Here is a 15131-nt window from a genome sequence, read left to right as displayed (position 1 = left end):
AAAAATGTAAACAGCTAGAACTAAAACTGTGTACTAGTGGGAGATAATTTAATCAACTCAAAGTGCTTTCACTTTGAAGGTGGCTCCAAAATTTTTAACAACTTTCCTAACACTTTGCAAAATACAAATTCATTACAACTGTGACAGTCTAGCAACCAAAAACATACTTGAGGTAATACTAAAGGTCTGTAAGATTATGAAAGACAGTTGGGGTCAGAATCTAGAATTTTAGTACTGCAGAGTATCGTAGAAAACAAACAGTAGTTTTAGGACAGGGATAAAAGTGATTTATATTACAAAAGATTAATGTAGACCGACAATATTAGGATGAATTTAGATTCTTGTGCTATGATATTTGGACTTCAAGGAATGAGTGCTTTTTTTTTTTTTGGAAAGAGTCCACAGCTCTCCTCTGAGTCTTAGAAGATAAGAATTTGCCTTAGAAAGTAAGATCCTTAAAAGTTAAGAATTTGCATTTGACAAATATGAACTTCTTTAGACTCATAAGTTTGGGGTCCCTCCTAAAGGGCACATCATGCTGCTCACTCAACAGCTGTACTGTACCTGCCTTCCTTATTAGATACTGAGCTGCAACAAAGCCACTCAAACTTTACACATTTCCACAGCCTTTCCAAGTCCCGAATGAGTGTTTATTTCATCAATGAATGAATTGAAACAAAGATGGCTGACAACTGAAGGATTGAGTATAAAATACCTAAAAAGAACCGACCATCTTTCTCTTCAAGTAATAAAAGAGTCTAATATAGTAAGTAAAATAGCTTTCAAAATGTTCCTTTGTCCCATGGTAAATTTCTTGGGATATTTTAGGCAATGCTGTTCCAGTAGGTTGCAACTTAATTCAACAGGATAACAAGGTATCTTCTTCGGTTCTGTATAAAACAAAGAAAGGTACTATAAGAACATATCAGAAAAGTCATAATAGTAGCTGTGAGCCAGGCTTGTTGGTTTTATTCACTTAATTGAGGGAAATTACAGAAAGATACACCGTGGTTTCAATCTACCATAAAATGTAGCATTTAAACATAATACCACTTTTTTTTTTACATATAATATCAACACAGATCTCTAAGAAAAGTGTCCAAGTGGTAACACAATGTAGGAACAATGTTCACTGATGAACAGTGAAGAGCTCCTGATGTTGCTCCTGGGCAGGAGTCAGATCTTACTTGTGTTTGTAGAAAGAATGATCTCCCTTTAGCCGGTAGATTGCTAGAGATGTTTAAATGGCTTGTATTAGTCTCGTAGCAAATAAATGAGGATATACAGTAGTTAAATTTTAGTATTTTATATGAAAATCTTTTAGAAAAGTAAGGATGCAACACCATTAAAATACTCTTAATGTGAGAAAATTTAATTTCATTTAGAAGTACAAACATGTATAGGACAGCCACTTCACTTTCTATCAACATGTAACATATATTAGTACAGTGTTTCATTCCATCATAGCTTCTACAAGTGAACTAGAAAAGAACCTCAGATGACTTGGAATGTGGGACTCCACAACTGGGATCCAAACTTGGAGTCTTAGTTTCTTTAAAAAGTTATGATACCCCACCCCCACCCCCACATCGGTGATTGAACTAAGGACCTTGCGCTTGTCAGGCAGGCCCGGAGTCACTGAGCTACATTCTCAGCCCTTGATCATTTATTTTTACATTTTATGGCAAACCTCTGTTTAGTCTCCTAAATAAAACCACAATTGATATTAGAAAGCATATTTAAATTACCCTACTATTTGTATGGGTTTTACTAAAGATTAGGGTTCTATTATACTTTATGTCATCGAAATAGCTCCATTTCTTCAAGGAGTTCCTTTTTTCTTTTTTTTTATACTGGGGATTGAACTTGGGTCCTTGCGCTTATGCAGCAGCCAGTGAAACCACTGAGCTAAATCCCCAGCCCAAGGTGTTCCGCTTCCTTTGTAATTGGTTGGATCTTACTTAGGAAGTCAGAAGCATTATAAGTCAGTGGCAGTTGATGTGGAGACCTATTTTCTAGGTGCTCACACTAGTAACTACTTTAACGCAGACTGAATATGCTCTATCCAACTACATTTTCATTCATTCAAGGTTAGAAGTAGACACAGTATCCAACAATATGCTGTATACAAGAAACACACCTAACTCAAAAAGAAATTCATAGACTGAAAGTAAAAGGATGGAAAACAGTTCGCCATGCCACAGGAAACCAGAAAAAAGGTGTAGCAATATTATTTGTACACAAAGTAGATTTCAAACCAAAACTAATTAAGAGAAACAAAGATGGTCAATACATCCTTGTGAAGGGAACAATCCAAGAGGAAGAGGTGACAATCATAAATATACATGCACCAAATATGAATGCCCCCAACTATACAAAACAAATATTAATGGACATGAAAAACCAAATAAGCACTAATACAATTGTAGTGGGGGACCTCAATACCCCACTATCACAAATACACAGATCATCTAGACGAAAAATTAACAATGAAATTCTACCAAGCTATTGAACAAATGGACTTAATAGATGTTTACAGAGTGTTCCACCACACAAAATCAGAATACACATTCTTTTCAGCTGCACACGGGTCATTCTCCAGAGTAAGACCACATGCTAGCTCATAGGACATGTCTAAGTAAATGTAAAATGGAAGTTACCCCCTGTATATTATCAGGCCATAGGGCAATAAAATTGAAGATCAATAACATAAGAAACTGCAAAATCCCCACAAACACATGGAAACTGAATAACACCCTCCTAAACAACCAATGGGTTCAGAGGAAATTAAAGAAATTAAACAATTTCTACAAGTAAATGATAATGCCAGTACAACATACAGAAATCTGTGGGACACAATGAAAGCAGTTCTATGTGGGAAATTCATAGCAGTGAATGCCCATATTAGGAAAACAGAGAAAACTCAAATAAATAATCTAATGCAGAACCTCAAGCTGCTAGAAAAAGAAGAGCATAACAAATCCAAAGCTTGTACAAGAGAGGAATTTATAAAGATCAGAGCAGAAATCAATGCAATGGAGACTAAGAGAACAATACCAAAAAATCAATGAATCAAAGAGTTGCTTTTTTGAAAGAATAAATAAAATTGATAAAACTTTAGCCAACCTTATCAAAAAAAGGAAAGAAAAGGTGCAAATCCATGCAATTAAGAATGAAAAAGGTGAAGTCACAACAGATCCAACAGAAGTCCAGGGGATCACCAATACCTTCTTTGAGAACCTGTAATCTAATAAAATGGAAAACACACAAGAAATGGACAGATTCCTAGATACATACGAACTGCCAAAGTTAAATGAAGAAAATACATACGAATTGCCAAAGTTAAATGAATTTTTTAGAAATTCTAAACACCCCAATTAGAATAAGTGAAATTGAAAATGTAATAAAAAAATTACCAACAAAGAAAAGCCCAGGTCCTGGTGGCTCCACTGATGAATTCTACAAGACTTTTAAAGAACTATTGCCATTACTCTTTGAACTCATCAAGGAAATTGAAAGGGAAGCAAGGCTTCCAAATTCATTCCTGGAAGCAAGTGTTACTTTGATTCCAAAACCAGGGAAAGACCTGACGCAAAAACGGTACTACAGGCCAATCTCCCTAATGAACATAGATGCAAAAATCCTCAACAAGATACTGGCAAACAGAATACAGAGGGTCATCAAGACCCTGACCAAGTCAGATTTGTCCCAGGGATGCAAGGATGGTTCAACATATGTAAATCAATAAATGTAATACACTATATTAACAGACTCAAGGACAAAAACCTTATGATCATCTCAATAGATGCAGAAAAGGCATTTGACAAAATCCAACACCCATTCATGATAAAAACGCTACAGAAAATTGGAATAGAAGGTTGTTATCTCAACCTAATTAAGGCTATCTATGAAAAAACAACAGCCCAACATCATACTAAATGGTCAAAAACTGAAAACTTTCATGCTAAAATAAGGAACAAGACAAGGATGCCCACTATCACCACTCCTGTTCAATATAGTTCTGGAAACATTAGCCACAGAAATTAGAAAAGAGAAAGAAATAAAAGGAATAAAGATAGGAAAGGAAGAAGTTAAATTGTCATTATTTGCTGACGATATGATACTTTACATAGAAGACCCAAAAAACTCCACCAAAAGATTTCTAGACTTAATTGACAAATTCAGTAGAGTAGCTGGATACAAGGTCAACACTCAAAAAACAATAGCCTTCTTGTACACAAATAACAGACTCACTGAGAGAGAAATTTGGGAAACAATTCCTTTTACAATTGCATCCAAAAAAATGAAATATCTAGGAGTCAATCTAACAAAGGAAGCAAAAGACCTCTTCACTGAAAACTACAGCACTCTGCAAAAAGAGATCAAAGAAGATATAAGAAAATGGAAAGACATCCATTGTTTCTCGGTAGGAAGAACCAATATAGTGAAAATGGCCATACTTCCAAAACTACTATATAGATTTAATCCAATGCCACTTGAAATTCTAACAATATACTTCACAGAACTAGAGAAAACAATCCAAAAATTCATTTGGAACCAGAAGAGACCTAGAATAGCAAAAACAATTCTAGGCAACAGAGACATGGTAGGGGGTATCACAATCCCCAACTTGAAACTATACTACAAAGCTACTGTGATAAAAACAGCATGGTACTGGCAGAGAAACAGACCCAAGAATCAATGGAATAGATTAGAAGATGCAGAAACAACTCCAGACATACTCAGCCACCTCATCTTTGACAAAGGAGCCAAACATCCTCATGGGAGGAAAGATAGCCTATTTAATAAATGGTGTTGGGAAAACTGGATTTCAACCTTACAAAGATTAAAACTAGACCCACACCTATCACTATGCACTAAACTAAGATCAAAGTGGATTAAAGATCTAAATAGTAAGACAGAAACAGTAAACTTGCTGGGAGATAAGTAAGGTAGAACTCTTGAAGACATTGGCATAGGAAAGACTTAATGAACAAAACCTCAGTATGGGAACTAGCACAAAGAATCAACAACCGGGACCTCATCTTATTAAAAAGCTTCTGCACTGCAAGAGAAACCACCAACAGAGCTAAGAGACAACCTACAATGTGGGAAAAAATTTCAGCAGCTGTACTTCAGACAAAGGGCTACTATCTAGAATATATAAAGAACTGAAGAAAGTCAGATCCCCCAAATTCAAAGACCCAATTCAAAAATGGGCATCTGAAATGAACAGACACTTCTCAGATAAAGAAGTAAAAGCTGCAAATAAATATATGAAAAAATGTTCAACATCTGGTCATTTGAGCGATGCAGATGAAAACACTGAGATTCCACCTCACCCCAGAAAGAATGGCTGCTATTAAGAAATCAACCAATAACAAAATCTGGCGGGGGTGTGGGGAGAAAGGAACCCTTCTCCATTGTTGGTGGGAGTGCAGACTGGTGCAACCACTGTGGAAATCAGTACGGAGATACCTCAAAGAACTAGGACTAGAGGTCTCATTTGACCCAGCTATTCCCCTGCTGGGTATCTTCCCCAAAGAATTAAAAGAATCATACCACAGCGATATATGTGCACCCATGTTTATAGTGGCACAGTTCATAATAGCTAAAGCTTGGAAACAGCCCAAGTGCCCATCAACTGGAAACTGGATAAAGAAGATGTGGTGTTTTTGTTGTTGTTGTTGTTGTTGTTGTTGTTTGGTACCAGGGATCGAACTCAGGTCCTTGCGCTTGCGCAGCAGGCGGCGAAACCACTGAGCTCAATCCCTGGCCCAAGATGTGGGTTTTTTAATAAAATGGAGTACTAATCAGCCATAAAGAATGAGAAACTAGAGACATTTTTAGCTAAATGGATGCATATTGAGGCCATACTCTTAAGTGAAATAAATAGGACACACATGTAAATACCGAATAGTTTCTCTAGTGTGAGAAACTGAAAGTGTAAATAAGGATTAAAATGATTAAAACATATAATTGATAATTTCAAATAGGAAGAAAAGTTCCAAAGGGGTAGGGGTGTCGGGAGGGGAAGGGGAAAGGAAAGAAAGGAAAGAAAAAATTATGAGAAAAGAAAAAAAATGGAAATGAAGTCTATGTAAATAGAGAAGGGTGGAGGGGGTGAAGGGCGTACAGGTAATGGGGAAATAATAAGAACCAAGATACATCATGTACAGGTACAAGCACCCAATGATAAATGTAAATGTATTGTATACCTAAAATGTACCAATAAAAGAATTTAACGAGAAAAAAAAAAAGTAGAAACAGTTTGAAGATGGCGTTTTACAAATACGAAGTATTACAGAAATTTCTTTTTTGGTATCGGGGATCAAACTTGGGACCTTGCGCTTGAGAGCCAGGCTCAGCGGAACCACTGAGCTAAGTCCCCGGCCTGCCTCGCAAGCGCAAGCATACTCGATCCCTGGTACCAAAAAAAAAAATTTCCTCTGAGTGAAATAATCCTTGAACCTTAACCTGGAATTAAGACCCAGGCATGCCATTTATTTAGAATCTTTTACATGTTTCCAAACTCTATCACAGATTGTATCTAATAAGATCAATTCTCTGTGGTCTTTCAGAGAAGCATGTCTCTTAGCCTCATCATTAATTGTCTACTTTCATACTAAATACTTAATCTCTCTGGATTGTGGTTTCTTAATAATGTGAATAACATAATTCAGTTATATGAATAAACAACGGGATACTTTCTGATGTCCCCTTTTGCTCATATACACTTCCAGTATGAACTATAGAAATGGATCTTTTTTTCTTTTTCTTTTTTGGTACCAGGGATCAAACTCAGGAGCTTGTGCTTGTGAGGCAGGCACGCTGCCACTCAGCTAAATCCCTGGGAAAGTGGATCTTTAAAGTATGTGCTTATATAGTAATCTCTTTAGTGGTATACTACAGTTGAAATTAATTTTAAAGGTAAAAACATGCAAAGCTGAACATATTATGGTAATTTAGTGCCAATAATTGGCACTTAAATTTATAACATTTCCTTTATGTAGGTGAAGACATTTCATTCCTTTTTTTTTTTTTTTGGTACTGGGGATCAAACTCTGGTCCTTGCGCTTGCACAGCAGGTGGTTCACTCATTCTTTACACTTATGAAAACATCATTCTTGTACATAAGAATTGTGAAGACTGGGAGTGTACCTTAGTGGTAGAATGTTTGCCTAGCATACCTGGGGCCCTGGGTTTGAACCCAGCACCAAAAAAAAATTTTTTTAAATCACAAAGTATGTACAGTTAGCCTGGTCCTCCATTAACTGCTTCCACATGTGTGGATTCAACCAACTTTAGGCAGAAAATGTTCAGGGGGAAAATTGCATCTATACTAAACATGTACAGACCTTTTTCTTGTCATTATTCCCTAAATGATACAACAAAACAATTATTTACATAGCATTTACAAGGCATTAGGTATTATAGCTGACCCTTGAACAAAACCGGTTTTAACTATAGGGTTCACTTATATGTGGATTTAAAAAAATTTTTTTTGGAGATTTTCAATAATTTGAAAAAATGGAAACCACATAGCCTAGAAATTTTTTCAAATTGAGAAAAAATTAGGTATGTAATGAATGTATAGGATATATGTAGATAAGTATTTTATCATTTACTACCATAAAATATACACTATTCTAAGTTACTTCAAAACGTACACAATCACCGAACATGGTGCCATATGCAATCAAGAGAAATATAAACAAACATAAAGATGTAGTGTTAACGTTCCTGCCGCTTGAACCACCAGTTGTACATGCATGAATGTCCCATTGGGCTGTTTCTACCACCAGTGGTACAAACAGATCTAGTCACTTCTATTGATCTTTTTACTAATAAAATTAATAAAAAAACACTCGATGGGTCATACATGTACAGTGGTTCAAGCCGCCTGACAGCAAGAAATAATTTGTAATTATGGCTGATGGAGCCCGCCGTCACTTGTTGAACAGTACCTGAATGGGGGAGTGAGGATGAAGAAAAATAAAGACAAAGAGATAGAGTCGGGAGGGCTCCCAGAGACCGAGCGGCCAAGTTTATTTTTCTCCTCTCTTTTATACAACAGGTGAGTTTGGTTGTTAATCATGACCCTTATCCAGAGACACCTGCTTCCTTGTTTTCTAGTTCTTTGGGAATTCCCCACCCTCATGGGCTTCCTTGTTTCTCGGGGTTACAGAACGTTCATCACTTTCCAGGGCAACCTAATTCGGCAAGGACGCGGTTCCTCATAACATAGTCTCCTTGCTCTATACAATGGAGAGTAAGATTCAAAATGGAGCCTCTTTGGCTAACACCACTCTCCACACACCGCTCTCCACATATGGCCTTATTGTGAACATATTAAATCATAATTGTATGAAATCAACTATAGTGCACATTTTACTACTGTCATGATTTCATAGCCATCTCCTGTTGCTATTGCAGTGAAATTGTTATAGATACTTAAAATAACGTGATGCTAACCATTTCCATGTGTTTTATCTTGGTAGTAAATTATGCCTCTGGGTAAAAAGTGATTTCTCATGGCTCTCATGTATTTTTTACCATATATAATACAATGTATAAACTATGCATTAACCTACTTTTTTTCGCTGCCGGTGAGGCTTCCATTCAAGAGCCGGCTATTAGTGGTTAAGTTTTGGGTAGTCATAAGTTGTATGTGGATTTTTTACTATGCAGGGATTGAGGCCCATAACAGCCATGTCATTTAAGGGTCAACTATATGGTATAAATAATCTTGAGATGACTGAAAGAATACAGAAAGATGTACATAGGTTATATGCAAATACTCTATTGTTTTATATAAGGAATTTATTAGAGCATGGAACTCAGGGCTTCAAAGATGCCAGGCAAGTGCTCTTCCACTGAGCTACATCCCCAACCCCCTACCTCTTCTTTAAATGCAGATAATAACTTGGTACCTGTGCCAACTGATTGTTATGATGATAATTACCACTGTTATAAATATAAGAAAATAATTAACTTCCTTAAATCTGCAAAATCAATGGATCTGATGATATAAGATAGCCTGATCATATTAAAGCACACAATCAACCAACTAAAACTACTGTCACAGTAAAGATATACTTAGTCCATATAACAAAATATTAACATTATATTTGATATTGTCTAAAATAATGTCAGTATTAAAAATGAGTAAAAGTTTCTGGTTTTTGGTTTGTTTTCTGAGACAAGGTCTTGCTCTCATTATGGAGCCCAGGCTGGCCTCACACTTGCAGTCAACCTCCTGCCTCAGCCTCCCAAGTGCTGGGATGGCAGGCATCCTGCCATTTTTATACCTGGCAGTTTAACCAGCAAAACAAGATTTCTCATGCTTAATGAAACCTGATTCTAATTAGTGGCTATTATTTCTAAAACAATATTAATTGGCTATCCTTTACACATGGTCTTAAAATATCGGTTTTTTTCTCCTTTAAGAATGAGATATAGCTGGGCATGGAGGTGCACACCTACAATCCCAGCACTTTGGGAGGCTGATGCAGGAGGATCACAAATTGGAGCTTAACCTGGACAACGTAACAGACTTAGTGAGACCCTATTTCAAAAAGGGGATGGGGATATAGCTCAGTATATGAAGACCTTGGGTTCAATCCTCAGTAATCCCCTCCCAGAAAAAAGAATCAGTTATAGTAAATATCTATTAATACTTTTTTCCTATCTATAAGCAACTGATTTTTCTTTTTCCCCCCCCATTAACTTTATTGGTACATTTTAGGTATAGAATAGTTATATTCATCACTGGGATATTGTACCATTACATGAGTCTCTTGGTTCTTATTTTTTTCCCCTCCCCTTGCCCTCTCTTCAACCCCTCCACCCTTCCCTATTTGCAAAGACCTTGTTTCCATTATTTTTCCTCTTCTCATATTTTTTCCTTTCCCTTTTTTCTCCTCCCCTACCCCTCCCAATTCCCCTGCTCTTTTAGACCTTTTCTTCCTGTTACACAATATCAGGTACACACTTTTAAAATTACAATATCAAGATCTAGGAGACATTAGCACATTTTACAGAATTTAAAAGAATATAGAAAGCATATTACAAAAATCTTTTTTGAAATAAATTTGACAACTTCTAAGAAGTAACTTAGAAGACAAATTAATGAAACTAACTCTGGAGGAAATATAAAATTTGAATAGCACCTATTAAAGAAAGTATATTCCTAGCTTGAAAACCTACCTATATGACAACAGCAGACTCATAAACATTTTAACTGATAAATTATATCAAACATTTAAAGCAGAAAAAAGAAGGAACACTTCTCTCCTCATTTTAGGAACTCAACATCGTGCTAATCCTAAAACTGGATAAAGATAATAGAAGAAAAAACTATGAACATAGATAGAAATTTGTTTAACAAAACAAACTATTGGAAGTCAGATCTGGCAGGATGTAGAAAGTGGTTCTATTATAGGGATGGCAGTGTTGGTTCAGCATTGGAAGATCCACCCCCAAAAGTCATCATTTTAACAGAGGAAAGGAAAAAGCCATATGATCTTGTCACTAGCTGGAGAAAAAGCATTGGACTAAATTCCACAGCTGTTCATGGTAAAAGCTATCAGGAGACTAGAAGTAGAACAGAACCTTCTCAACAGATTAAAGACATGTACTCCATACTTCCAGTGAAAATGCCTTATATAAATGGAGAAGATACAATGCTTTCTCCTTAAGGTGGGGAACAAGGGCAGATATGCTTACTCTTCATCTGTCCATTAAACTTTGAAACCTAGTCCCCACCAAAATAGTCTGGCAATAAAATGACACAACTAGGATAGGATTGGCACGGCAGAAGCAAAATCTTTATATGTAGATGAAATGATCATCTACAGAGAAAATACTAAGAAATCTCTAGGAGCCCCGAGAACTTGTACGTGAATTTAGCAGGATTAGAAAACACAAGGTATATAAAAAATTCAGGTGGATATTGAAATTTAAAAGTTATGTAGGAGTATAAAGGACCTAGAAAAGTTAAAAATAAAAACAACAAAAACAAAAACAAAAACAGTGTTGGAAGACGTTTAGTACCTAATTTTAAGACTTCTAAAGCTACAGTAATCAAGGCAGTGTTGGTGTAAGGAAAGACATATAGATCACTGGAATAAAACAGAGAATCTAGAAATAGAACCACACATATATGGTCCACTGAATTTTGAAAGATTATTTAACATTAGCATTTTATAGAATATAAACTCAATTCAAGAGCCGAGGAAGAGATAGTGTTTTCAGCAAACGGCACTAGAACACCTGGTATCCATATATAAAAAATTAACCTCAACCCTTTATTTCCATACATGGAAATAACTTGAAGGGATCTATGAACCTAAATAAGAAACCCTAAATGTATAAAACTTTAAGAAGAAATTATAAGGGAAAATGTTTATGAATCCAGGGCAGGCAAGAAGTACCTAGGATACAAAAAACATGATGTATAAAAGGAAAAAATTGATAAATGAGATTCCATCAAAATTTAGAACTTTAAATGACATCATTAAAATGAAAAGTAGTCCTTAAACAGACCATATTTACAATGCATATAACCTATGACCAGAATATACAAAGAAGTCTTAGAGCTCATTGACAATCCAATTAAAAAGTAGACATAAGATAATAGCCAGTATAGCACAAGGAATGGTGTGCAACTCTAGAATCAGAAAAATACTAATCAGTACAATAATAAGATTGAATTATACACTCATTAGGGAGATGAAGTTAAAAGTTTTAAAAGCCTTGTCATGACTTTTTCTTTTTGTTGGATTCTCCCCCTTTGTGTTTAATTTGTCATGCCCAATGGATTCATTCTGCTGGGTTTCCTGGGGTTGTGATCCTCACTGTCTTTTCCTAGGGTATTGTCTAAAATTTTTTGGAGTGCCGGTTTGGTATTCATGAAGTTCCTGAGGTGCTCTTTATCATGAAAGTATCTTATTTCTCCATCCATTTTGAAAGATAGTTTTGCAGGGTACATCAATCTGGGTTGGAGGCTGTTTTCCTTTAGGGCTTGAAATACATCACTCCAAGCTCTTCTTGCCTTGAGGGTTTGCATTGAGAAGTCTGCTGTGATTCTGATGGGCTTTCCTTTGTATGGGATTTGTTTCTTTTCTCTCACTGCTTGTAGAATTTTGTTCTTCTGTTGGATTTCTGGAATCCTAACTATTATATGCCTATGTGTAGATTTTTTTGATCAAGGCTAGCTGGAGTCCTATATGCCTCACTTATCTGTATGTCAAGTTCTTTTCCCCTGCTTGGGAAGTTTTCTGCTATCACTTCTGTGAACAGTTTTTTTATGTCATCTGCACTCTCGCCTGTTTCTTCATTGACTCCAATCAGTCTTATGTTATTCTTCTTTGCATCATCTAGCAGCTGCTGGATTAATTTCTCGTGTTCCCTCACAATTTTAAAGCAATTTTTCTTTTCCTGATCACTAATTGCAATCTTATCTTCTATATGTGTAATTCTATCCTCACATTGGTTCATTCTGCTATGCAGACTTTCAATGGAGTTTTTAATCTCTTGGAAATCTGTATCTGTTTCATGGATTCCATTTGCTTTCTATGTTGGGATTCCATCATGTTCCTCAGATCCTCTATTTTTTTTTATCTGTGTCCTCTCTAGATTAATCATGTCTTGCACCATGAGCAAAATCTTTGCTGTTATCTGAGTAATTATTTCTGATTTCATTTTTCCCAGATCCTCTTTTGTTGCCAGTTCAGAGTCCAGGTGGTTGAGTATCAGATTGTTCCATCTCGTTTCCCTTTGGGGTTGCTGTAGGTGATCTGGAAGTCTGTTTTTGAGGCTTGTTTATGTGTTTTCTCATTTCCACGGGGGGGGGGGTGTGTGTGATTCTGGCACCCACTTGGCTCACCTTCTCTGCCCTAGGTGCTTGGGATGGTGGTGGGGAGCTTCCTTCCGGGTGCTGGGACCAGCTCACCTTCTCTGCCCTAGGAAGCCTGGGATAAGCAACTGATTTTTCAAAACTCATGTACATCAAAAGATTTAGGCCGCTATGAACAGATTTCAGTGTTTTAGCAGAAATGCACAAATGGCACTTGTCTTGTAGGGCTGTTTGTTCAGTTATGCAATTAATACATTTTATATCAATTAAACATTCATCTGTCCTTTCCCAATAATGCCAGAATACATTTAGATATATTATTAGGCAATGTTGATAAGTTCCAAAATGGAACCCTAGGTTGGTACATGGCTATAATGCCAGGACTTGGGAGGCTGAGGCAGGAGGAGTTTGAGCCCAGCCTGAACTACATAGTGACTTCAAAGCCAGCTGGAACTGCATAGGAAGACCTTGTCTCAAATAAACAAAAAAACTAAAATGGAATCCTAAATTCAAAGGAAAAGGACATACATAGCAAATATTGCTCATTTACTCCAGAATTTTTTTTTTTTGTATCAGGGCTTGAACTCAGGACCTTGAGCTTTCAAAGCAGGCACAGCCCCACTGAGCTAAATCCCCAGCAGGAAATGTTTTTTATATTCATGTAGAATAGAAATTCTTAATTGAAGTTTCTACCTTAATAATCTTTGAGTAATCTTCATAGCAGGGTTTTGTTTTCCAATTATCCAATGTAAAAGGATCATCCTATGAAAATTTTGAAGGTGACTCTAAGAGGAAAGTATTTCTCAGTGCATGAAAATTATGCCATCTTCCTCATAGTATTTTGGATGCTCCTATGTCTCTCCCTTGCTAGAAATAATCTACATCTTCACTATGCCCAATTAACTGCCCAATCTGATTCATATGTCAGTTTTCTAAAAGGTCCTTCTTGACAGCCAGCTTTCTACAATGCTAATGCTGCCTTCCTATGCTATATGTCTACCTTCTTTCTTTGCATTTAGGATACTACTGTAGCTAAAATTTTAATGAGTATGTATCATGTGAATGTAAAATTTTTTTCCTATTATCTTTTATTTTGCATTGTATATATTGGGGTTGTCATTTAAGAGAAACCATGTGATATTTAACCTTGTGTGTCTGATTTACTTAAAAGTCTCACGGTGCATCTATTTTCCTACGAATAACTCGTTTATCCCTCTTTATGGCAGTGTAGTACTCCATTTTGTCTGAACACATTTTCTTTATCCGTTCCTCTGTTGATAGATGTTTAGGCTGCTACGAAGACTTAGCTATTATAAAATGTGTCCTATTTTGAAGGTAGTGTTCACATGTCATATACACGTTTGTGGTTTTTCCTTTTCCTATACTCCAGCAGAGAATCTAGTGTATAACAGCTCAACTTTTTTCCTTGATTTGATTTATTCAATTGGTGATGAGGATCAAACCCAGGAACTCACAACATCTTAAACACCTGCTTTTCCATTGAGCTCTATCTATCCTTAGCCCTTGAGCCTAACTTTAAATTGAGGAAGTTTGTTATTAAACAGTAAGAAATGGCATTTGCTAGATGCAGTAAAAAAAGCTGGTATCAACATATTTATGAACTCCATTTTTGTGGCAAGACAGCATAAATATTCCCCTAGGTCAGCTTCTCTGGTGAATCTTAGGAGCAAATGAGTGTAAAGCCCCTGCCTCTGGTATAACTGCAGCCTCTGCTGAAAGGAAACAGACTACTGAAAGGCAGACTCCTGATTTTTGAGAAAAAAGAGCAATATATTTACATGAGCACTGGAGCCTCTAGGGTTCTGTAGGCATTCTTCCTGTTCAGGGAATAAGATCTAAGCACTCAAGTTACTGAAAAAGAGAAGTTTGGTAGAGATGATCTTTGTCTAAGAGATCTGGTCACTAATGTTGTACCTATCCCAGGGGAGAATGCCTGAACCATCTCCCTATCTTGCTGTGGAACTAGGACTGAGAAAGATGAGGGATCAGTTCAGGTATCACTTTCTTCTTTTCCATTGTATTTGATAAGTAAGCCTCTATCTTTACTTTAACCACCTAATATATGTATATCACAATTAATCAACCCAGGTTAGGTAAGTTAAGAAATTTTAAATAACTGTTCCTTATGGGTCAGAGACCATTCAAAACAGGACTATGAATTCATCTTTGTTCATCTTTCAAAGACTGTAGTCCAGACACTACAAATGTGATGAAATTTACTAGTCAGCACAAAATGAGAAAAACAAAGCCT

The sequence above is a fragment of the Heterocephalus glaber genome, unplaced genomic scaffold (genome assembly GCF_053883595.1).
Source record: "Heterocephalus glaber isolate CG9 unplaced genomic scaffold, H.glaber_assembly_v1.0 deba00000621, whole genome shotgun sequence".
NCBI lineage: Eukaryota > Metazoa > Chordata > Mammalia > Rodentia > Bathyergidae > Heterocephalus > Heterocephalus glaber.
Note: the sequence above shows the minus strand (reverse complement) of the source record.